At 40.0% G+C, this 24,382-nt stretch overlaps 1 protein-coding gene across 1 annotated transcript in view; it reads right to left on the reverse strand.

Annotated features, from left to right (window-relative positions):
* The window catches only part of PLPPR1 (phospholipid phosphatase related 1), a 220,534-nt gene extending 196,465 nt beyond the window's left edge, over positions 1-24,069 (reverse strand). The window contains exon 1 of the mRNA XM_066602016.1: positions 23,788-24,069. The gene's annotated coding sequence lies outside the window, so the exon portion shown is untranslated. The remainder of the gene's footprint in view (positions 1-23,787) is intronic.
* Between the last annotated feature and the right edge of the window lie 313 nt (positions 24,070-24,382).

Here is a 24,382-nt window from a genome sequence, read left to right on the forward strand (position 1 = left end):
TGACAGACCTTTCTTTATCACTGCCTGTTCATTTACTGAGAGTATTCGTGATGATAAATTAATTATTTGGAATTCGTTTTCCATGGGGGAGGAATTCACAGTATCATCACGCGTTATCGAGGGATTAACCACTAATGTTGTTGCGGTGTATTGGGGTTCCCTCGATTGCGTGTCAGATACTGGTAGATAGGCTGGCCTAAAAAATGGTGGGTTTCATTAGAATTATTTCTGCCTCTGCCCCTGCCTCGCGTTTTGGATCGGTTGCCACCTCTACCTTTGAACCTGTCATTATAGTTCATACCTCTAGATAGTTCGTTGCCAGAGTATTCACCCTCCGAGGAACTTTGTTCGGAGTCAGTTACAGGTCTATTTTCATATATCCTGTTCTCCGTAAAATCTCGAAGATCACGGGTATATTGGTAATGTTTTCTTTCTTTTAAATACCCAGTGTATTTCTCAATAGTGATCTTGAGTGTATTCTCTCTCTTTTCAAAGTCTGCTTCAGCAGAGTACTTTTGTATTTCTTTGATCATCTCCTCAAGGGTTTTGCTATTTTTTTCCAAAATTATTTTCTCTTCCTCTAATAACAAGTTCATAAGGCGAAGCGAACTTTCAGTCGCCTCTTTCTCCCACTTGGTCATAAATGTGGGTGTTCTTAATTTCAAAGGTGGTAAAATTTGTACCCTTAGACCGCGAGGCACTATTTTATTCGACAGATAGTTGGTCAGTCCCTGTACCTCCCACCATGATTTAACGAATTCTTTGTATACTTTAGTCAAATTCTTGAAAGCTTGGTTTATAGATGTTGTTTGTGATTGTAGATCCAATTCTTTGTCTGAGAACACTGACTTGGCTTCCAAGAGCCATGAAGTAGTATTTACGCTTCCTGAAAGAAAGCCTGCCATATTTCTAAATTAATTTATCACCGAGGCAGAAAAGTTCCCACTGGAACACCCTAAGTCACTGTTGGGAACCACTAATAAATAAAATATAACTTTTATTAAAGAACTAATTAAAATAATGCGCAGCTTATATATGGTTCAAAATATTTCTATGCACTTATAAAACCGGGATAATATTATATTTGCACTATCAGTAGTACTTTTGTAGTCTTGGACTAATATAACAAAATAGTCCAGGACCTGACAGATGATACGTGTATCGCAGCTTAATCACTGTGATCACCCTTAAGTGAGTCTCTATTGTACATAGCTCAATTATTCTCGGATATGGTCACTGATACACTAGAGCATATCCGTTGGGATCCAATAGTCCTCACTTGTGTCACCTATAGTCCTCTAAATCTAGAGCCAAAGATTATGCATAACTCATACAGAACTCCATCAGGAAAGGAAGTGCATATATCCAAAAGCACTTCATTCACAATGAGCTGTTGTACTATCAGTCGTACGTCTATCGTTCTTGGACTGGTATAATATACTTTCAAAGTAGTCCAAGATCTAATAGAAGATAGATGTATCGCAGCTTATTTATTGTGATCAACAATTGTCCTCACACATTGTCATTAATACAAAAGACCATGTCTGTTGGGACCTAATAGTATTCACTTTTATCACTTATAGTTCTCTGTATCTAGAGTCAAAGATTATGCATAACTCTTACAGAGTCCATTCACAGTGAGCTGTTGTGCTATCGGTCGTACGTTTATAGTTCTCGGACTGGTATGGCATATATTCAAGATAGTCCAAGATCTAACATATAATAAGTATGGCAGCTTCTTCACTGTGATCATCAATTGTCCTCAGACATGGTCATTGATATAATGGACCATATCTGTTGAGATCCAGTGGTGCTTACTTCTGTCACTTGTAGTTCTCTGAGTCTAGAGCCAATGACTATGCATGACTAGTATAGAGTTCTATAGAGAGATGGAGTGCGTGTATCAAATAGCACTTCATTCACAGTGAGCTGTTGTGCTGATAGTGCATTACCCCTTCTGGTTAAACAGAATAGTATCACCAAGCATAATAGCTATTTTGTGATTAATGCTTTCCAATTTTATTTTTAATTTTTCAAGAGAGCTAAATTCTCTGCCTGTGATTTCTAAGCAGAAAAAAACTCCTCTTAGAAAAAATCAAATAAGAGGAATGGGATATTTTTGTATTTTTTATATATATATATTATCCCACATTCCCCATTCATTAAAGGAGATGCTATTTAGAGTTTTTTGGAATCATCTCCTATTCTATTGCCTGCCACCAACGCGTTTCTGCAATAAGATGTACGTTATTGCTTCATCAGGGTGGGTATTAGAGGAGGATAAGCACATGCAGCCTCTCGGCTGTAAAGATCTGAGCATAGATGGTACGTGGCCCGTTCTCACGGGTATATAAGGCCAAAGCCACGCCCACCCTACTTGGGGGAGCGTCCCCTACAGCCAATGAGCGGCCAGCAGCACACACACACCTCCTGCCTAGTCTCGCGTTGTTTCGGCGGTCCGCGCATGCGCACTCGCCGCCAAGGCCCGTCTGCCAACCACTGCCAACCAGCGGGAGGCGCCGCCGGGTGACGCGGAAGGCATAACGGTACCATGGCAACGGAGCGCACGGGACAGCAGGAGAGGGAGCCGGTTGCCGTTCTGGAGACTTATATTCCCCACAGGGCTGATATTTTAGTAGTTTGTGTTCTCATTCATTTTATGATGTATACTTAACGATTCAGGAATAAACCCAGCAGTACATGACTCAAAGTATACGCATTAAGGCATGATTTAGCTCACAATATTCTTATATGAGGTTTATGGTATAATTATGCTTCATACCACAGGGATGGAGGCGTACTGTATCAAGTTCATGGATATACTATGCATTATTACATACATGGGTATGTTTTATAACTTATAACTCATGTCTTTTATGTTTGCATATTCAAAAACTGCATGTAATCTCTTCTTAGTCTGTTTCTTGTGGATTCCATGCTGCTCATACCCACGTCTTGCGACTAAATATAGGCACATAAGAAGACACCAAAAGGGTTTAATGCGTTCCAACTCTGGCATTGGATTGTGATTCGTAAGAGATACAGTAATTGGTGATATATTACTGTCTGATTATATAGTGGATCGAGATACTAGGGACTGCTATATATTGTATGTCATATCGTCACTTATTTTTCCAAGATCTCTTCAATTCCCACATTCTGAGATTTATTACTCTTTCATCCCTTCCATTGTATCGATGAAACGTTCAAATGTGAGATCATATTACTGATAAATATTGATCATGTGGTATTCATATGGCTTTAAGTAGTTGAATTATATGATTATTTTTCATTTCTTCTTTTCTTCAAAGATCTTATTGATCAACATTGATCGCATTATGTTTGAGTAGCCTTAGATAAATGAAACATATGATTGTTGTTCATTTAGTCCCTTTGGACTGCATGACTCCAAGCGATAAATCCACTGGGTCTCTTTTTGGAGCAGTCTCCGATCCCGATTGCCTCTTCTGCCATTTTCCCTGATGGTCTCTATTCCTTGAAACTTCACCACATTAGGGTTGTTGTTGTGACATTCCCTGATGTGGGTAGCCAAACTTGTATGCTCCCCTCGATCTATGTTGCCGACGTGTCCCAAGACACGTCGTCGAAGTTGTTGGATTGTTTTCCCAACATAGTCGAGGGGGCAGGGACAAGTAGCCTTGTACACGACACCTGTGGATCGGCAATTAATAAATTCCCTGATTTCATACTCACGGCCTGTAGATGAGCTGGTGAATGTTGTACCACGCTTCATAAATTTACAAGCCTTACAGCCCGAACAGGGGTACGAACCTTTGGGTAATTCAGAGTTAAGCCATGTAGTTGGAGATGTCGAAGGGGTTAGATGACTGTGGACTAGGCGATCTCCCAGATTACGTCCCCTCCTATAGGTTATGAGGGGTTTTTTTGGTAAGTATTCAGAGATGTCTCCATCACGATGGAGAATGTGCCAATATTTACATAATATGCCTCTTACTTCCCTAGAGCAGTCATCATAAGTACCTACGACTCTAATCTTTCCATCACCACTTGGTCGGTCCCTTTGGGCCAGAAGATTGTCTCTGTTCATGTCCTTTACATGATCCATAGCTCCTACTACCACTTCTTGGGGATATCCCCTGTTGATAAATCTGTTGGACATTTCGTTAGATTTTATCAGAAAGTCACTATCCGATGAACAATTTCTCCGTACCCTAATTTGTTGTCCCTTTGGGATCCCACGTTTCAGTGGGACTGGGTGATGGCTTTCCCAGTGAAGTAGGGTATTTGTTGCTGTAGGTTTGCGGAAAATTGTTGTTTCAAGGTTACCGTCTTCACATTTAGTGATTTTCAGATCCAAAAATACAATTGTGTTGGGATGTATCTCAGCCGTAAAGTATAACCCAAGGTCGTTCTTATTTAGGTTAGCGACAAAATTATGGAAGTCCTCAATTTCTCCGGTCCATAGAATCAATATGTCATCTATGAACCGTACCCACATTTCTATGGATGTGAGCCAGGCCTCATTCGTCTCATCGAAAACAGATGTTTCCTCCCACCAGCCCAGGTACAGATTGGCATAACTGGGGGCACAAGGGCTCCCCATAGCCGTACCCCTGAGCTGGTGGAAGTGCTTCCCTTCAAACAGGAAGTAGTTTCGATTTAAGACGAATGACAGGAATTGAAGCAACATGGTGTTATGTGCTTTCAGATGTGTTCCACGTTGGCTCAGAAAAAACTCCACGGCCTGTAGTCCGCCCTGATGGGGTATAGAGCTATACAAGGCCTCCACATCGAGGCTTGCTAGCTTAGTGTTGGCGGATAATGTTAAGCCATCTAGTTTTTTAAGGACATCAGTCGTGTCCTTAATATATGATGGCAGGGCCTCCACAAATGGTCGCAAGAGAACATCCAGATATTTACTTATGCCTTGGCTTAGGCTGTCTATTCCCGACACAATTGGACGGCCTTTAAGTGGTGTCATGCCTTTGTGAATTTTTGGCAACCCATAAAAGGTAGCGATCTGTGGTGTAGGAGAGTAAAGATACCTGAATTCATTTTCTGAGATGAGGGAATCCTCCTTCGCTTGTAGTAGCATTTCTTTCAATTCGTTATTATATTTATCCGTTGGATCAGATGGTAATATTTCATAGCTCATCTTGTCCTGGAGTATACGGAGACACATGTTTCGGTAAAGTTCCCGGCCCATCACCACGACGTTCCCCCCCTTGTCAGATGGTTTAATGACAATACTCGAATCTTTTTCAATAGACAGCATAGCCTTTTTTTCTGCTACGGTCATATTCTGATGTTTGAACTTCTTTCTTTTAGCAAGATTAGAAAGTTCGTCATTAATCATAGATTCAAAAATATCTATGCAGGCTGAATCAACTGCTGGGGGGGTAGATGTGTTCTTAGATTTTAATTGGGTAAACGGGCCTTTACTTGGATCCTTCGTGCTCTCTTGCTCAAGTTCTTCGAGCAATTTTACCATCTCTATGTCTTTATACTCCAGTCCAAGTTCACTGCATTTCTTTTTGTCCTGTATAACAAAATATTTCTTCCAACGTAATTTGCGAAGAAATAACGCTACATCTTTTGTCCAATTGAAAGAGTCGTACCTATTGGTGGGAATAAACGACAGACCTTTCTTTATCACTGCCTGTTCATTTACTGAGAGTATTCGTGATGATAAATTAATTATTTGGAATTCGTTTTCCATGGGGGAGGAATTCACAGTATCATCACGCGTTATCGAGGGATTAACCACTAATGTTGTTGCGGTGTATTGGGGTTCCCTCGATTGCGTGTCAGATACTGGTAGATAGGCTGGCCTAAAAAATGGTGGGTTTCATTAGAATTATTTCTGCCTCTGCCCCTGCCTCGCGTTTTGGATCGGTTGCCACCTCTACCTTTGAACCTGTCATTATAGTTCATACCTCTAGATAGTTCGTTGCCAGAGTATTCACCCTCCGAGGAACTTTGTTCGGAGTCAGTTACAGGTCTATTTTCATATATCCTGTTCTCCGTAAAATCTCGAAGATCACGGGTATATTGGTAATGTTTTCTTTCTTTTAAATACCCAGTGTATTTCTCAATAGTGATCTTGAGTGTATTCTCTCTCTTTTCAAAGTCTGCTTCAGCAGAGTACTTTTGTATTTCTTTGATCATCTCCTCAAGGGTTTTGCTATTTTTTTCCAAAATTATTTTCTCTTCCTCTAATAACAAGTTCATAAGGCGAAGCGAACTTTCAGTCGCCTCTTTCTCCCACTTGGTCATAAATGTGGGTGTTCTTAATTTCAAAGGTGGTAAAATTTGTACCCTTAGACCGCGAGGCACTATTTTATTCGACAGATAGTTGGTCAGTCCCTGTACCTCCCACCATGATTTAACGAATTCTTTGTATACTTTAGTCAAATTCTTGAAAGCTTGGTTTATAGATGTTGTTTGTGATTGTAGATCCAATTCTTTGTCTGAGAACACTGACTTGGCTTCCAAGAGCCATGAAGTAGTATTTACGCTTCCTGAAAGAAAGCCTGCCATATTTCTAAATTAATTTATCACCGAGGCAGAAAAGTTCCCACTGGAACAACCTAAGTCACTGTTGGGAACCACTAATAAATAAAATATAACTTTTATTAAAGAACTAATTAAAATAATGCGCAGCTTATATATGGTTCAAAATATTTCTATGCACTTATAAAACCGGGATAATATTATATTTGCACTATCAGTAGTACTTTTGTAGTCTTGGACTAATATAACAAAATAGTCCAGGACCTGACAGATGATACGTGTATCGCAGCTTAATCACTGTGATCACCCTTAAGTGAGTCTCTATTGTACATAGCTCAATTATTCTCGGATATGGTCACTGATACACTAGAGCATATCCGTTGGGATCCAATAGTCCTCACTTGTGTCACCTATAGTCCTCTAAATCTAGAGCCAAAGATTATGCATAACTCATACAGAACTCCATCAGGAAAGGAAGTGCATATATCCAAAAGCACTTCATTCACAATGAGCTGTTGTACTATCAGTCGTACGTCTATCGTTCTTGGACTGGTATAATATACTTTCAAAGTAGTCCAAGATCTAATAGAAGATAGATGTATCGCAGCTTATTTATTGTGATCAACAATTGTCCTCACACATTGTCATTAATACAAAAGACCATGTCTGTTGGGACCTAATAGTATTCACTTTTATCACTTATAGTTCTCTGTATCTAGAGTCAAAGATTATGCATAACTCTTACAGAGTCCATTCACAGTGAGCTGTTGTGCTATCGGTCGTACGTTTATAGTTCTCGGACTGGTATGGCATATATTCAAGATAGTCCAAGATCTAACATATAATAAGTATGGCAGCTTCTTCACTGTGATCATCAATTGTCCTCAGACATGGTCATTGATATAATGGACCATATCTGTTGAGATCCAGTGGTGCTTACTTCTGTCACTTGTAGTTCTCTGAGTCTAGAGCCAATGACTATGCATGACTAGTATAGAGTTCTATAGAGAGATGGAGTGCGTGTATCAAATAGCACTTCATTCACAGTGAGCTGTTGTGCTGATAGTAGGGTGGGCGTGGCTTTGGCCTTATATACCCGTGAGAACGGGCCACGTACCATCTATGCTCAGATCTTTACAGCCGAGAGGCTGCATGTGCTTATCCTCCTCTAATACCCACCCTGATGAAGCAATAACGTACATCTTATTGCAGAAACGCGTTGGTGGCAGGCAATAGAATAGGAGATGATTCCAAAAAACTCTAAATAGCATCTCCTTTAATGAATGGGGAATGTGGGATAATATATATATATAAAAAATACAAAAATATCCCATTCCTCTTATTTTGATTTTTTCTAAGAGGAGTTTTTTTCTGCTTAGAAATCACAGGCAGAGAATTTAGCTCTCTTGAAAAATTAAAAATAAAAATTGGAAAGCATTAATCACAAAATAGCTATTATGCTTGGTGATACTATTCTGTTTAACCAGAAGGGGTAATGCACTATCAGCACAACAGCTCACTGTGAATGAAGTGCTATTTGATACACGCACTCCATCTCTCTATAGAACTCTATACTAGTCATGCATAGTCATTGGCTCTAGACTCAGAGAACTACAAGTGACAGAAGTAAGCACCACTGGATCTCAACAGATATGGTCCATTATATCAATGACCATGTCTGAGGACAATTGATGATCACAGTGAAGAAGCTGCCATACTTATTATATGTTAGATCTTGGACTATCTTGAATATATGCCATACCAGTCCGAGAACTATAAACGTACGACCGATAGCACAACAGCTCACTGTGAATGGACTCTGTAAGAGTTATGCATAATCTTTGACTCTAGATACAGAGAACTATAAGTGATAAAAGTGAATACTATTAGGTCCCAACAGACATGGTCTTTTGTATTAATGACAATGTGTGAGGACAATTGTTGATCACAATAAATAAGCTGCGATACATCTATCTTCTATTAGATCTTGGACTACTTTGAAAGTATATTATACCAGTCCAAGAACGATAGACGTACGACTGATAGTACAACAGCTCATTGTGAATGAAGTGCTTTTGGATATATGCACTTCCTTTCCTGATGGAGTTCTGTATGAGTTATGCATAATCTTTGGCTCTAGATTTAGAGGACTATAGGTGACACAAGTGAGGACTATTGGATCCCAACGGATATGCTCTAGTGTATCAGTGACCATATCCGAGAATAATTGAGCTATGTACAATAGAGACTCACTTAAGGGTGATCACAGTGATTAAGCTGCGATACACGTATCATCTGTCAGGTCCTGGACTATTTTGTTATATTAGTCCAAGACTACAAAAGTACTACTGATAGTGCAAATATAATATTATCCCGGTTTTATAAGTGCATAGAAATATTTTGAACCATATATAAGCTGCGCATTATTTTAATTAGTTCTTTAATAAAAGTTATATTTTATTTATTAGTGGTTCCCAACAGTGACTTAGGTTGTTCCAGTGGGAACTTTTCTGCCTCGGTGATAAATTAATTTAGAAATATGGCAGGCTTTCTTTCAGGAAGCGTAAATACTACTTCATGGCTCTTGGAAGCCAAGTCAGTGTTCTCAGACAAAGAATTGGATCTACAATCACAAACAACATCTATAAACCAAGCTTTCAAGAATTTGACTAAAGTATACAAAGAATTCGTTAAATCATGGTGGGAGGTACAGGGACTGACCAACTATCTGTCGAATAAAATAGTGCCTCGCGGTCTAAGGGTACAAATTTTACCACCTTTGAAATTAAGAACACCCACATTTATGACCAAGTGGGAGAAAGAGGCGACTGAAAGTTCGCTTCGCCTTATGAACTTGTTATTAGAGGAAGAGAAAATAATTTTGGAAAAAAATAGCAAAACCCTTGAGGAGATGATCAAAGAAATACAAAAGTACTCTGCTGAAGCAGACTTTGAAAAGAGAGAGAATACACTCAAGATCACTATTGAGAAATACACTGGGTATTTAAAAGAAAGAAAACATTACCAATATACCCGTGATCTTCGAGATTTTACGGAGAACAGGATATATGAAAATAGACCTGTAACTGACTCCGAACAAAGTTCCTCGGAGGGTGAATACTCTGGCAACGAACTATCTAGAGGTATGAACTATAATGACAGGTTCAAAGGTAGAGGTGGCAACCGATCCAAAACGCGAGGCAGGGGCAGAGGCAGAAATAATTCTAATGAAACCCACCATTTTTTAGGCCAGCCTATCTACCAGTATCTGACACGCAATCGAGGGAACCCCAATACACCGCAACAACATTAGTGGTTAATCCCTCGATAACGCGTGATGATACTGTGAATTCCTCCCCCATGGAAAACGAATTCCAAATAATTAATTTATCATCACGAATACTCTCAGTAAATGAACAGGCAGTGATAAAGAAAGGTCTGTCGTTTATTCCCACCAATAGGTACGACTCTTTCAATTGGACAAAAGATGTAGCGTTATTTCTTCGCAAATTACGTTGGAAGAAATATTTTGTTATACAGGACAAAAAGAAATGCAGTGAACTTGGACTGGAGTATAAAGACATAGAGATGGTAAAATTGCTCGAAGAACTTGAGCAAGAGAGCACGAAGGATCCAAGTAAAGGCCCGTTTACCCAATTAAAATCTAAGAACACATCTACCCCCCCAGCAGTTGATTCAGCCTGCATAGATATTTTTGAATCTATGATTAATGACGAACTTTCTAATCTTGCTAAAAGAAAGAAGTTCAAACATCAGAATATGACCGTAGCAGAAAAAAAGGCTATGCTGTCTATTGAAAAAGATTCGAGTATTGTCATTAAACCATCTGACAAGGGGGGGAACGTCGTGGTGATGGGCCGGGAACTTTACCGAAACATGTGTCTCCGTATACTCCAGGACAAGATGAGCTATGAAATATTACCATCTGATCCAACGGATAAATATAATAACGAATTGAAAGAAATGCTACTACAAGCGAAGGAGGATTCCCTCATCTCAGAAAATGAATTCAGGTATCTTTACTCTCCTACACCACAGATCGCTACCTTTTATGGGTTGCCAAAAATTCACAAAGGCATGACACCACTTAAAGGCCGTCCAATTGTGTCGGGAATAGACAGCCTAAGCCAAGGCATAAGTAAATATCTGGATGTTCTCTTGCGACCATTTGTGGAGGCCCTGCCATCATATATTAAGGACACGACTGATGTCCTTAAAAAACTAGATGGCTTAACATTATCCGCCAACACTAAGCTAGCAAGCCTCGATGTGGAGGCCTTGTATAGCTCTATACCCCATCAGGGCGGACTACAGGCCGTGGAGTTTTTTCTGAGCCAACGTGGAACACATCTGAAAGCACATAACACCATGTTGCTTCAATTCCTGTCATTCGTCTTAAATCGAAACTACTTCCTGTTTGAAGGGAAGCACTTCCACCAGCTCAGGGGTACGGCTATGGGGAGCCCTTGTGCCCCCAGTTATGCCAATCTGTACCTGGGCTGGTGGGAGGAAACATCTGTTTTCGATGAGACGAATGAGGCCTGGCTCACATCCATAGAAATGTGGGTACGGTTCATAGATGACATATTGATTCTATGGACCGGAGAAATTGAGGACTTCCATAATTTTGTCGCTAACCTAAATAAGAACGACCTTGGGTTATACTTTACGGCTGAGATACATCCCAACACAATTGTATTTTTGGATCTGAAAATCACTAAATGTGAAGACGGTAACCTTGAAACAACAATTTTCCGCAAACCTACAGCAACAAATACCCTACTTCACTGGGAAAGCCATCACCCAGTCCCACTGAAACGTGGGATCCCAAAGGGACAACAAATTAGGGTACGGAGAAATTGTTCATCGGATAGTGACTTTCTGATAAAATCTAACGAAATGTCCAACAGATTTATCAACAGGGGATATCCCCAAGAAGTGGTAGTAGGAGCTATGGATCATGTAAAGGACATGAACAGAGACAATCTTCTGGCCCAAAGGGACCGACCAAGTGGTGATGGAAAGATTAGAGTCGTAGGTACTTATGATGACTGCTCTAGGGAAGTAAGAGGCATATTATGTAAATATTGGCACATTCTCCATCGTGATGGAGACATCTCTGAATACTTACCAAAAAAACCCCTCATAACCTATAGGAGGGGACGTAATCTGGGAGATCGCCTAGTCCACAGTCATCTAACCCCTTCGACATCTCCAACTACATGGCTTAACTCTGAATTACCCAAAGGTTCGTACCCCTGTTCGGGCTGTAAGGCTTGTAAATTTATGAAGCGTGGTACAACATTCACCAGCTCATCTACAGGCCGTGAGTATGAAATCAGGGAATTTATTAATTGCCGATCCACAGGTGTCGTGTACAAGGCTACTTGTCCCTGCCCCCTCGACTATGTTGGGAAAACAATCCAACAACTTCGACGACGTGTCTTGGGACACGTCGGCAACATAGATCGAGGGGAGCATACAAGTTTGGCTACCCACATCAGGGAATGTCACAACAACAACCCTAATGTGGTGAAGTTTCAAGGAATAGAGACCATCAGGGAAAATGGCAGAAGAGGCAATCGGGATCGGAGACTGCTCCAAAAAGAGACCCAGTGGATTTATCGCTTGGAGTCATGCAGTCCAAAGGGACTAAATGAACAACAATCATATGTTTCATTTATCTAAGGCTACTCAAACATAATGCGATCAATGTTGATCAATAAGATCTTTGAAGAAAAGAAGAAATGAAAAATAATCATATAATTCAACTACTTAAAGCCATATGAATACCACATGATCAATATTTATCAGTAATATGATCTCACATTTGAACGTTTCATCGATACAATGGAAGGGATGAAAGAGTAATAAATCTCAGAATGTGGGAATTGAAGAGATCTTGGAAAAATAAGTGACGATATGACATACAATATATAGCAGTCCCTAGTATCTCGATCCACTATATAATCAGACAGTAATATATCACCAATTACTGTATCTCTTACGAATCACAATCCAATGCCAGAGTTGGAACGCATTAAACCCTTTTGGTGTCTTCTTATGTGCCTATATTTAGTCGCAAGACGTGGGTATGAGCAGCATGGAATCCACAAGAAACAGACTAAGAAGAGATTACATGCAGTTTTTGAATATGCAAACATAAAAGACATGAGTTATAAGTTATAAAACATACCCATGTATGTAATAATGCATAGTATATCCATGAACTTGATACAGTACGCCTCCATCCCTGTGGTATGAAGCATAATTATACCATAAACCTCATATAAGAATATTGTGAGCTAAATCATGCCTTAATGCGTATACTTTGAGTCATGTACTGCTGGGTTTATTCCTGAATCGTTAAGTATACATCATAAAATGAATGAGAACACAAACTACTAAAATATCAGCCCTGTGGGGAATATAAGTCTCCAGAACGGCAACCGGCTCCCTCTCCTGCTGTCCCGTGCGCTCCGTTGCCATGGTACCGTTATGCCTTCCGCGTCACCCGGCGGCGCCTCCCGCTGGTTGGCAGTGGTTGGCAGACGGGCCTTGGCGGCGAGTGCGCATGCGCGGACCGCCGAAACAACGCGAGACTAGGCAGGAGGTGTGTGTGTGCTGCTGGCCGCTCATTGGCTGTAGGGGACGCTCCCCCAAGTAGGGTGGGCGTGGCTTTGGCCTTATATACCCGTGAGAACGGGCCACGTACCATCTATGCTCAGATCTTTACAGCCGAGAGGCTGCATGTGCTTATCCTCCTCTAATACCCACCCTGATGAAGCAATAACGTACATCTTATTGCAGAAACGCGTTGGTGGCAGGCAATAGAATAGGAGATGATTCCAAAAAACTCTAAATAGCATCTCCTTTAATGAATGGGGAATGTGGGATAATATATATATATAAAAAATACAAAAATATCCCATTCCTCTTATTTTGATTTTTTCTAAGAGGAGTTTTTTTCTGCTTAGAAATCACAGGCAGAGAATTTAGCTCTCTTGAAAAATTAAAAATAAAAATTGGAAAGCATTAATCACAAAATAGCTATTATGCTTGGTGATACTATTCTGTTTAACCAGAAGGGGTAATGCACTATCAGCACAACAGCTCACTGTGAATGAAGTGCTATTTGATACACGCACTCCATCTCTCTATAGAACTCTATACTAGTCATGCATAGTCATTGGCTCTAGACTCAGAGAACTACAAGTGACAGAAGTAAGCACCACTGGATCTCAACAGATATGGTCCATTATATCAATGACCATGTCTGAGGACAATTGATGATCACAGTGAAGAAGCTGCCATACTTATTATATGTTAGATCTTGGACTATCTTGAATATATGCCATACCAGTCCGAGAACTATAAACGTACGACCGATAGCACAACAGCTCACTGTGAATGGACTCTGTAAGAGTTATGCATAATCTTTGACTCTAGATACAGAGAACTATAAGTGATAAAAGTGAATACTATTAGGTCCCAACAGACATGGTCTTTTGTATTAATGACAATGTGTGAGGACAATTGTTGATCACAATAAATAAGCTGCGATACATCTATCTTCTATTAGATCTTGGACTACTTTGAAAGTATATTATACCAGTCCAAGAACGATAGACGTACGACTGATAGTACAACAGCTCATTGTGAATGAAGTGCTTTTGGATATATGCACTTCCTTTCCTGATGGAGTTCTGTATGAGTTATGCATAATCTTTGGCTCTAGATTTAGAGGACTATAGGTGACACAAGTGAGGACTATTGGATCCCAACGGATATGCTCTAGTGTATCAGTGACCATATCCGAGAATAATTGAGCTATGTACAATAGAGACTCACTTAAGGGTGATCACAGTGATTAAGCTGCGATACACGTATCATCTGTCAGGTCCTGGACTATTTTGTTATATTAGTCCAAGACTACAAAAGTACTACTGATAGTGCAAATATAATATTATCCCGGTTTTATAAGTGCATAGAAATATTTTGAACCATATATAAGCTGCGCATTATTTTAATTAGTTCTTTAATAAAAGTTATATTTTATTTATTAGTGGTTCCCAACAGTGACTTAGGTTGTTCCAGTGGGAACTTTTCTGCCTCGGTGATAAATTAATTTAGAAATATGGCAGGCTTTCTTTCAGGAAGCGTAAATACTACTTCATGGCTCTTGGAAGCCAAGTCAGTGTTCTCAGACAAAGAATTGGATCTACAATCACAAACAACATCTATAAACCAAGCTTTCAAGAATTTGACTAAAGTATACAAAGAATTCGTTAAATCATGGTGGGAGGTACAGGGACTGACCAACTATCTGTCGAATAAAATAGTGCCTCGCGGTCTAAGGGTACAAATTTTACCACCTTTGAAATTAAGAACACCCACATTTATGACCAAGTGGGAGAAAGAGGCGACTGAAAGTTCGCTTCGCCTTATGAACTTGTTATTAGAGGAAGAGAAAATAATTTTGGAAAAAAATAGCAAAACCCTTGAGGAGATGATCAAAGAAATACAAAAGTACTCTGCTGAAGCAGACTTTGAAAAGAGAGAGAATACACTCAAGATCACTATTGAGAAATACACTGGGTATTTAAAAGAAAGAAAACATTACCAATATACCCGTGATCTTCGAGATTTTACGGAGAACAGGATATATGAAAATAGACCTGTAACTGACTCCGAACAAAGTTCCTCGGAGGGTGAATACTCTGGCAACGAACTATCTAGAGGTATGAACTATAATGACAGGTTCAAAGGTAGAGGTGGCAACCGATCCAAAACGCGAGGCAGGGGCAGAGGCAGAAATAATTCTAATGAAACCCACCATTTTTTAGGCCAGCCTATCTACCAGTATCTGACACGCAATCGAGGGAACCCCAATACACCGCAACAACATTAGTGGTTAATCCCTCGATAACGCGTGATGATACTGTGAATTCCTCCCCCATGGAAAACGAATTCCAAATAATTAATTTATCATCACGAATACTCTCAGTAAATGAACAGGCAGTGATAAAGAAAGGTCTGTCGTTTATTCCCACCAATAGGTACGACTCTTTCAATTGGACAAAAGATGTAGCGTTATTTCTTCGCAAATTACGTTGGAAGAAATATTTTGTTATACAGGACAAAAAGAAATGCAGTGAACTTGGACTGGAGTATAAAGACATAGAGATGGTAAAATTGCTCGAAGAACTTGAGCAAGAGAGCACGAAGGATCCAAGTAAAGGCCCGTTTACCCAATTAAAATCTAAGAACACATCTACCCCCCCAGCAGTTGATTCAGCCTGCATAGATATTTTTGAATCTATGATTAATGACGAACTTTCTAATCTTGCTAAAAGAAAGAAGTTCAAACATCAGAATATGACCGTAGCAGAAAAAAAAGGCTATGCTGTCTATTGAAAAAGATTCGAGTATTGTCATTAAACCATCTGACAAGGGGGGGAACGTCGTGGTGATGGGCCGGGAACTTTACCGAAACATGTGTCTCCGTATACTCCAGGACAAGATGAGCTATGAAATATTACCATCTGATCCAACGGATAAATATAATAACGAATTGAAAGAAATGCTACTACAAGCGAAGGAGGATTCCCTCATCTCAGAAAATGAATTCAGGTATCTTTACTCTCCTACACCACAGATCGCTACCTTTTATGGGTTGCCAAAAATTCACAAAGGCATGACACCACTTAAAGGCCGTCCAATTGTGTCGGGAATAGACAGCCTAAGCCAAGGCATAAGTAAATATCTGGATGTTCTCTTGCGACCATTTGTGGAGGCCCTGCCATCATATATTAAGGACACGACTGATGTCCTTAAAAAACTAGATGGCTTAACATTATCCGCCAACACTAAGCTAGCAAGCCTCGATGTGGAGGCCTTGTATAGCTCTATACCCCATCAGGGCGGACTACAGGCCGTGGAGTTTTTTCTGAGCCAACGTGGAACACATCTGAAAGCACATAACACCATGTTGCTTCAATTCCTGTCATTCGTCTTAAATCGAAACTACTTCCTGTTTGAAGGGAAGCACTTCCACCAGCTCAGGGGTACGGCTATGGGGAGCCCTTGTGCCCCCAGTTATGCCAATCTGTACCTGGGCTGGTGGGAGGAAACATCTGTTTTCGATGAGACGAATGAGGCCTGGCTCACATCCATAGAAATGTGGGTACGGTTCATAGATGACATATTGATTCTATGGACCGGAGAAATTGAGGACTTCCATAATTTTGTCGCTAACCTAAATAAGAACGACCTTGGGTTATACTTTACGGCTGAGATACATCCCAACACAATTGTATTTTTGGATCTGAAAATCACTAAATGTGAAGACGGTAACCTTGAAACAACAATTTTCCGCAAACCTACAGCAACAAATACCCTACTTCACTGGGAAAGCCATCACCCAGTCCCACTGAAACGTGGGATCCCAAAGGGACAACAAATTAGGGTACGGAGAAATTGTTCATCGGATAGTGACTTTCTGATAAAATCTAACGAAATGTCCAACAGATTTATCAACAGGGGATATCCCCAAGAAGTGGTAGTAGGAGCTATGGATCATGTAAAGGACATGAACAGAGACAATCTTCTGGCCCAAAGGGACCGACCAAGTGGTGATGGAAAGATTAGAGTCGTAGGTACTTATGATGACTGCTCTAGGGAAGTAAGAGGCATATTATGTAAATATTGGCACATTCTCCATCGTGATGGAGACATCTCTGAATACTTACCAAAAAAACCCCTCATAACCTATAGGAGGGGACGTAATCTGGGAGATCGCCTAGTCCACAGTCATCTAACCCCTTCGACATCTCCAACTACATGGCTTAACTCTGAATTACCCAAAGGTTCGTACCCCTGTTCGGGCTGTAAGGCTTGTAAATTTATGAAGCGTGGTACAACATTCACCAGCTCATCTACAGGCCGTGAGTATGAAATCAGGGAATTTATTAATTGCCGATCCACAGGTGTCGTGTACAAGGCTACTTGTCCCTGCCCCCTCGACTATGTTGGGAAAACAATCCAACAACTTCGACGACGTGTCTTGGGACACGTCGGCAACATAGATCGAGGGGAGCATACAAGTTTGGCTACCCACATCAGGGAATGTCACAACAACAACCCTAATGTGGTGAAGTTTCAAGGAATAGAGACCATCAGGGAAAATGGCAGAAGAGGCAATCGGGATCGGAGACTGCTCCAAAAAGAGACCCAGTGGATTTATCGCTTGGAGTCATGCAGTCCAAAGGGACTAAATGAACAACAATCATATGTTTCATTTATCTAAGGCTACTCAAACATAATGCGATCAATGTTGATCAATAAGATCTTTGAAGAAAAGAAGAAATGAAAAATAATCATATAATTCAACTACTTAAAGCCATATGAATACCACATGATCAATATTTATCAGTAATATGATCTCACATTTGAACGTTTCATCGATACAATGGAAGGGATGAAAGAGTAATAAATCTCAGAATGTGGGAATTGAAGAGATCTTGGAAAAATAAGTGACGATATGACATACAATATATAGCAGTCCCTAGTATCTCGATCCACTATATAATCAGACAGTAATATATCACCAATTACTGTATCTCTTACGAATCACAATCCAATGCCAGAGTTGGAACGCATTAAACCCTTTTGGTGTCTTCTTATGTGCCTATATTTAGTCGCAAGACGTGGGTATGAGCAGCATGGAATCCACAAGAAACAGACTAAGAAGAGATTACATGCAGTTTTTGAATATGCAAACATAAAAGACATGAGTTATAAGTTATAAAACATACCCATGTATGTAATAATGCATAGTATATCCATGAACTTGATACAGTACGCCTCCATCCCTGTGGTATGAAGCATAATTATACCATAAACCTCATATAAGAATATTGTGAGCTAAATCATGCCTTAATGCGTATACTTTGAGTCATGTACTGCTGGGTTTATTCCTGAATCGTTAAGTATACATCATAAAATGAATGAGAACACAAACTACTAAAATATCAGCCCTGTGGGGAATATAAGTCTCCAGAACGGCAACCGGCTCCCTCTCCTGCTGTCCCGTGCGCTCCGTTGCCATGGTACCGTTATGCCTTCCGCGTCACCCGGCGGCGCCTCCCGCTGGTTGGCAGTGGTTGGCAGACGGGCCTTGGCGGCGAGTGCGCATGCGCGGACCGCCGAAACAACGCGAGACTAGGCAGGAGGTGTGTGTGTGCTGCTGGCCGCTCATTGGCTGTAGGGGACGCTCCCCCAAGTAGGGTGGGCGTGGCTTTGGCCTTATATACCCGTGAGAACGGGCCACGTACCATCTATGCTCAGATCTTTACAGCCGAGAGGCTGCATGTGCTTATCCTCCTCTAATACCCACCCTGATGAAGCAATAACGTACATCTTATTGCAGAAACGCGTTGGTGGCAGGCAATAGAATAGGAGATGATTCCAAAAAACTCTAAATAGCATCTCCTTTAATGAATGGGGAATGTGGGATAATATATATATATAAAAAATACAAAAATATCCCATTCCTCTTATTTTGATTTTTTCTAAGAGGAGTTTTTTTCTGCTTAGAAATCACAGGCAGAGAATTTAGCTCTCTTGAAAAATTAAAAATAAAAATTGGAAAGCATTAATCACAAAATAGCTATTATGCTTGGTGATACTATTCTGTTTAACCAGAAGGGGTAATGCACTATCAGCACAACAGCTCACTGTGAATGAAGTGCTATTTGATACACGCACTCCATCTCTCTATAGAACTCTATACTAGTCATGCATAGTCATTGGCTCTAGACTCAGAGAACTACAAGTGACAGAAGTAAGCACCACTGGATCTCAACAGATATGGTCCATTATATCAATGACCATGTCTGAGGACAATTGATGATCACAGTGAAGAAGCTGCCATACTTATTATATGTTAGATCTTGGACTATCTTGAATATATGCCATACCAGTCCGAGAACTATAAACGTACGACCGATAGCACAACAGCTCACTGTGAATGGACTCTGTAAGAGTTATGCATAATCTTTGACTCTAGATACAGAGAACTATAAGTGATAAAAGTGAATACTATTAGGTCCCAACAGACATGGTCTTTTGTATTAATGACAATGTGTGAGGACAATTGTTGATCACAATAAATAAGCTGCGATACATCTATCTTCTATTAGATCTTGGACTACTTTGAAAGTATATTATACCAGTCCAAGAACGATAGACGTACGACTGATAGTACAACAGCTCATTGTGAATGAAGTGCTTTTGGATATATGCACTTCCTTTCCTGATGGAGTTCTGTATGAGTTATGCATAATCTTTGGCTCTAGATTTAGAGGACTATAGGTGACACAAGTGAGGACTATTGGATCCCAACGGATATGCTCTAGTGTATCAGTGACCATATCCGAGAATAATTGAGCTATGTACAATAGAGACTCACTTAAGGGTGATCACAGTGATTAAGCTGCGATACACGTATCATCTGTCAGGTCCTGGACTATTTTGTTATATTAGTCCAAGACTACAAAAGTACTACTGATAGTGCAAATATAATATTATCCCGGTTTTATAAGTGCATAGAAATATTTTGAACCATATATAAGCTGCGCATTATTTTAATTAGTTCTTTAATAAAAGTTATATTTTATTTATTAGTGGTTCCTTTAGCTAGTGAAGCTGATTTTATCCCTTAAGGATCAAGCACTGTAAATTTACAGTGCTTGATCCTGGGCTTTAATCCCGGACAATAGCAAAAAATAGGTTGCAGGATTAAAGCCCCTGCTGCTGCAATCAACCAGGGGTAGGTCGAGTTCTCAGCTGTTAGTCACAGCTGAGAACCCGGAGGAGAAGGAAACATAGCGCATAATGAGCGCTACGTACGAAGAAGCGAAAGTTGAAGTGTTTCTTCCACTACGTGACCCGGCGATCACATGACTGCCAGGTGCCCTCTGTTACAGCAGAGCTGCAGGGCCATAGCAGTCACTGCTGGGGAATGTTTATCCCTGTAACTGGGGCTCCTATGGATGCCCCAGCTACAGCGGAAAAGTGTGAAATAAAAAAAAAAGACCATGTGAATGACCCCCAGAGTTCTTAAATTACATCATGGGGTTATAGATGGTAAAAAGAATAGTTACATAAATAAGTAAAAAGAAATTACAGAATAAAAAAAAATATATATGTATAAAAAAGAAAATAACCCAAAGCCGACGCCAACCAAAACCATCGCCGTATGCGTCCTGTAAACCGAAACCATACATATTGTATATTAAAACGTCCAAAATAAAACGAAGAACCCATTCCCATACTTTATTTTAGCGTACTATTTAGCAACAAACAACTATGAATGTTATAAATATCATTTTTAGTTAGCCTTTTACCCCTAAAACAATGTTCCCCAACTCCAGTCCTCAGGGACCACCAACAGGTCGTGTTTCCAGGATTTCCCCATTGTTGCACAGGTGATGTAATTATGGTCAGTGCCTCAGACATTGCCACAGGTGTTCCTGCTATAGGAGATCCTGAAAACATGACCTGTTGGTGGTCCCTGAGGACTGGAGTTGGGGACCCCTGCCATAAAAAAATGGGGGGAAAAATCAGTGAAAGACATTTTTTAAAAATCGCCCTATATGTCACAGAAAAAGAATACAGCAAAAATAATTTTGGTAGCTGAAGGAAAAAAAATAGGGCAGTAAAAGCATCACATGGGTAAAATCCCTAAAAAATGTCTGGTCTTTTAGGTATGAGACAGCCCCGTCCTATAAATAGGAAGAGCTCCAGAGCTGCTCTGTCCATTCCCTTCCATCTTCCATTGTGTATACATGGTAGACTTCGAGAAGGGGTTAAAAGTTATCATACACTTTAGTGGAAGACTAAACCTAGGAAAAATTGATAAATGTAAACTGAGGTTAAATTTGCCTCTGTTTGGGTTAATATGTTGGATTTTCTTCATAAAACAAAGAGTGTTGCATCCTGCAGAGAGCACATGGGTTATTTCCTGGTGGTCCATTCCATTTAAGTTTGGGGAATGGCAGAGGAGGTGGAGCTTTCTGAAGGGGTGGGGCTAAAATATCTTTGTATTTTTCTAATGCACAGGGCTATATGTATGCAGCAGCTATATGTATTGGAGCCCGGCACAGGATTGTGAGAAGGGGGTAAATGGTGCATTTCTTCGGACCCATGAAAAGTATTCTTCATATATTTCTGTTTTCAATGCAAGAGGAACCAAAAAAGATCAGAAGAGATTAGGATAAAATTGTTCAGCTCTTTTTGGGAATTTTATATGGTCAATGCTCCTTTAAAAGGGGTCATATAATTAATAAACCAGAAATTAAAGCACTTGATAAAGTTTGGTAATCTTACTTAGAAATCTATCTGATTTTTTTTCTATTTTGTTAGAGTTGCCGGTTTCGCCAAATTGATAACAGAAAGTATAGCAAAAATGAATATATATATATATGTATATGAAGCTAAATTGCTACTTTGTATGAACATGATTGACAAACTGACTAATTTAAATACGGAATCCAATATGGCTGCATTTCCTGTTGTGCCACAAGTGAGAATTAAAATAGTGTTGGACGCAAATAAACACAACTAGCAAACTTTGGTTACAGCTCTAACATCTAACTTTAACTTTTTTGGTGGACATATTCTTTACGAGTTCTATTTCTTATGTTTACTTTAAGGATGCAAAAAAAAAAAAAAATTGGTACATCGCTGAACTCAACTGTGCTAGTAGTATACAACAAACACAACCTGGGTACCTCAAGTGACTGTCCTATTTCAGCCGGGATTTATTTTCTAAAACAACTTCTTCACATCGCTCCTACAGTAATTTTCTTTAATGTAATTGCTGGTAATTGGCATTACAATTGCTCCCTGTACAGAAATTACCGCAGTAACTAGAATGCTTGCTTTCAATTTCCACAAATAACACATACACCATTAAATGAATCAATAAGCATCAGAAGATCACATTTCTGCCCGAGCCAATACTAAAACTTCAGTAGGCACCAATGTCAGTCCAGAAGAAGCACAATACAAATGGTGAAGCGCACTGCGCAGATGGTTAGTCCATAGGCAACCGCACTTCTTAGAGCATGGCACTATATAACGCTTACACTCCTATGTAGTTAGTGAGCAGCTTGGACCAACCCCCCTCTCCATTCATAGCAAACCTTTCCATTGTATGTGTCCCAGAATGTGAGCACACAGCATGTTAAATAAATGCACAGCAGATGCCACTTATAGGCTCTTTGCTACTTTTGTTTTTTATTTTTTTATTTTATTTAATTCACTCCTTTGATTTGACTTCAAATGTGCTTCAAATGTTATCTAAATGTAGCCATTTTTGTGTTATGGTTATAAAACCTATAACATTCCTATGCCAATAATAATATTAGTTGTTTACTATTATGTGTGTTAAATGCAGAATAAAAATAAACAACTAACCTTAGTTAACATATCCTGCAAAATGCTACATAACCTATATCCAATCAATCCCATGTGCAGGAATATACCGCCAACCCCTCGTCATTAAAAATACAATTTCCCTGTGCAGATTGCATTTCATCCCCCTGGGAATGTGGCCACCAATGATTATTTGAAGGCAACACCAGCCCCCCTGGTTTATTTCCCAAGCTCACAGCCACTTTGTGGTACTACTAAATAATAAGTCATCATGTCCATGAGTGACCTCGCCATCACCCTTTTTTCTTCTATTTTCCAGTTCAACAATTAAAAAAAAAAAAAAGAGGCCCTGCAGCTCTTCATGTATCGAATGGTTTGTTTCTTAATTTCACACTGATTTTCCATGCATCTTCCTTACTAGTTTTCAACCTGGTTGCACATTCAATCTATACCCTGCCTACTCCGAATTCCAAAGAAGCTTAGCCTGAAAAGGAAGCAGAACATGCAAATGTAGCACCTATTAATGCCAAGCTGAATTAGCTGATGTTTGACAGAACATAAATCTTTGCTGGTATCCGAGGCTGCAGTATCCTGCATAATGTGGCATGGCAATAAAGGAAAAGCATTGCAAGATGATATAGTACAGAAATGCACACTAATTCTAAAAAAGCCTTGCTATATGGAGCAGTGCAGCTCTAATGTCAGGTGCAATGCACATCCCTCATCCATACTCTAGCGTTTTGCCATAGGATTCGGTCTTCTTATCTAGGGTAAGCATCCCCCATGCAAGCATTGTTTGCTTGTCACAACATCTCATTGTGCTTCTCTTACCTTTCCGTGCCTTTTCCTTTTCAGCCTGTCTGTCCAGCTAAGAGTCCCAATATACAGTCCAACTTGCAGGAGGCAAAATCCCTAATGTTGGCATTGTGATGCCAGCTCTGAGCTATAATATCCCTGTTTGTTATCTGGTGATGGTTGTGTTGATGCTGAAGCCTTGTAATCCTGGATGTTTGCATCAATCATGCATTTTTATGTCCATCTCTTTATCTGTGTTTTTTCCCCAATATTGTTGCTCCTGGGTTTTTCAGGCTTCCCCTATTCGTATTAATGGAAGGAATTAGAAAGCTACTTGCTCAGGAGAGGAAGAGGAGGAGGGGGAGTAACAAACACAAAGAGCATGCGCTAGGCAGGTCATTAGTGTCTTTCTTTGAGGCACACACACACATGCAGTGGGTAAAGGGAAAAATAGCTGTAAAATATAATATAGATCACCAGCTCTCTCTGATTACCGGATCCGATGTTCAACATCAACTCCAGAAATCTGCCCAATGATCTCCGAACTACAAGATAGATTTATATATTTTGCAACAAATATACATGCAAGCATGAGGATTTGTAGACTGCATGTGCGGAGGGCAGCTGCAGG

The sequence above is a fragment of the Eleutherodactylus coqui genome, chromosome 5 (assembly GCF_035609145.1).
Source record: "Eleutherodactylus coqui strain aEleCoq1 chromosome 5, aEleCoq1.hap1, whole genome shotgun sequence".
Taxonomy (NCBI): Eukaryota; Metazoa; Chordata; class Amphibia; order Anura; family Eleutherodactylidae; genus Eleutherodactylus; species Eleutherodactylus coqui.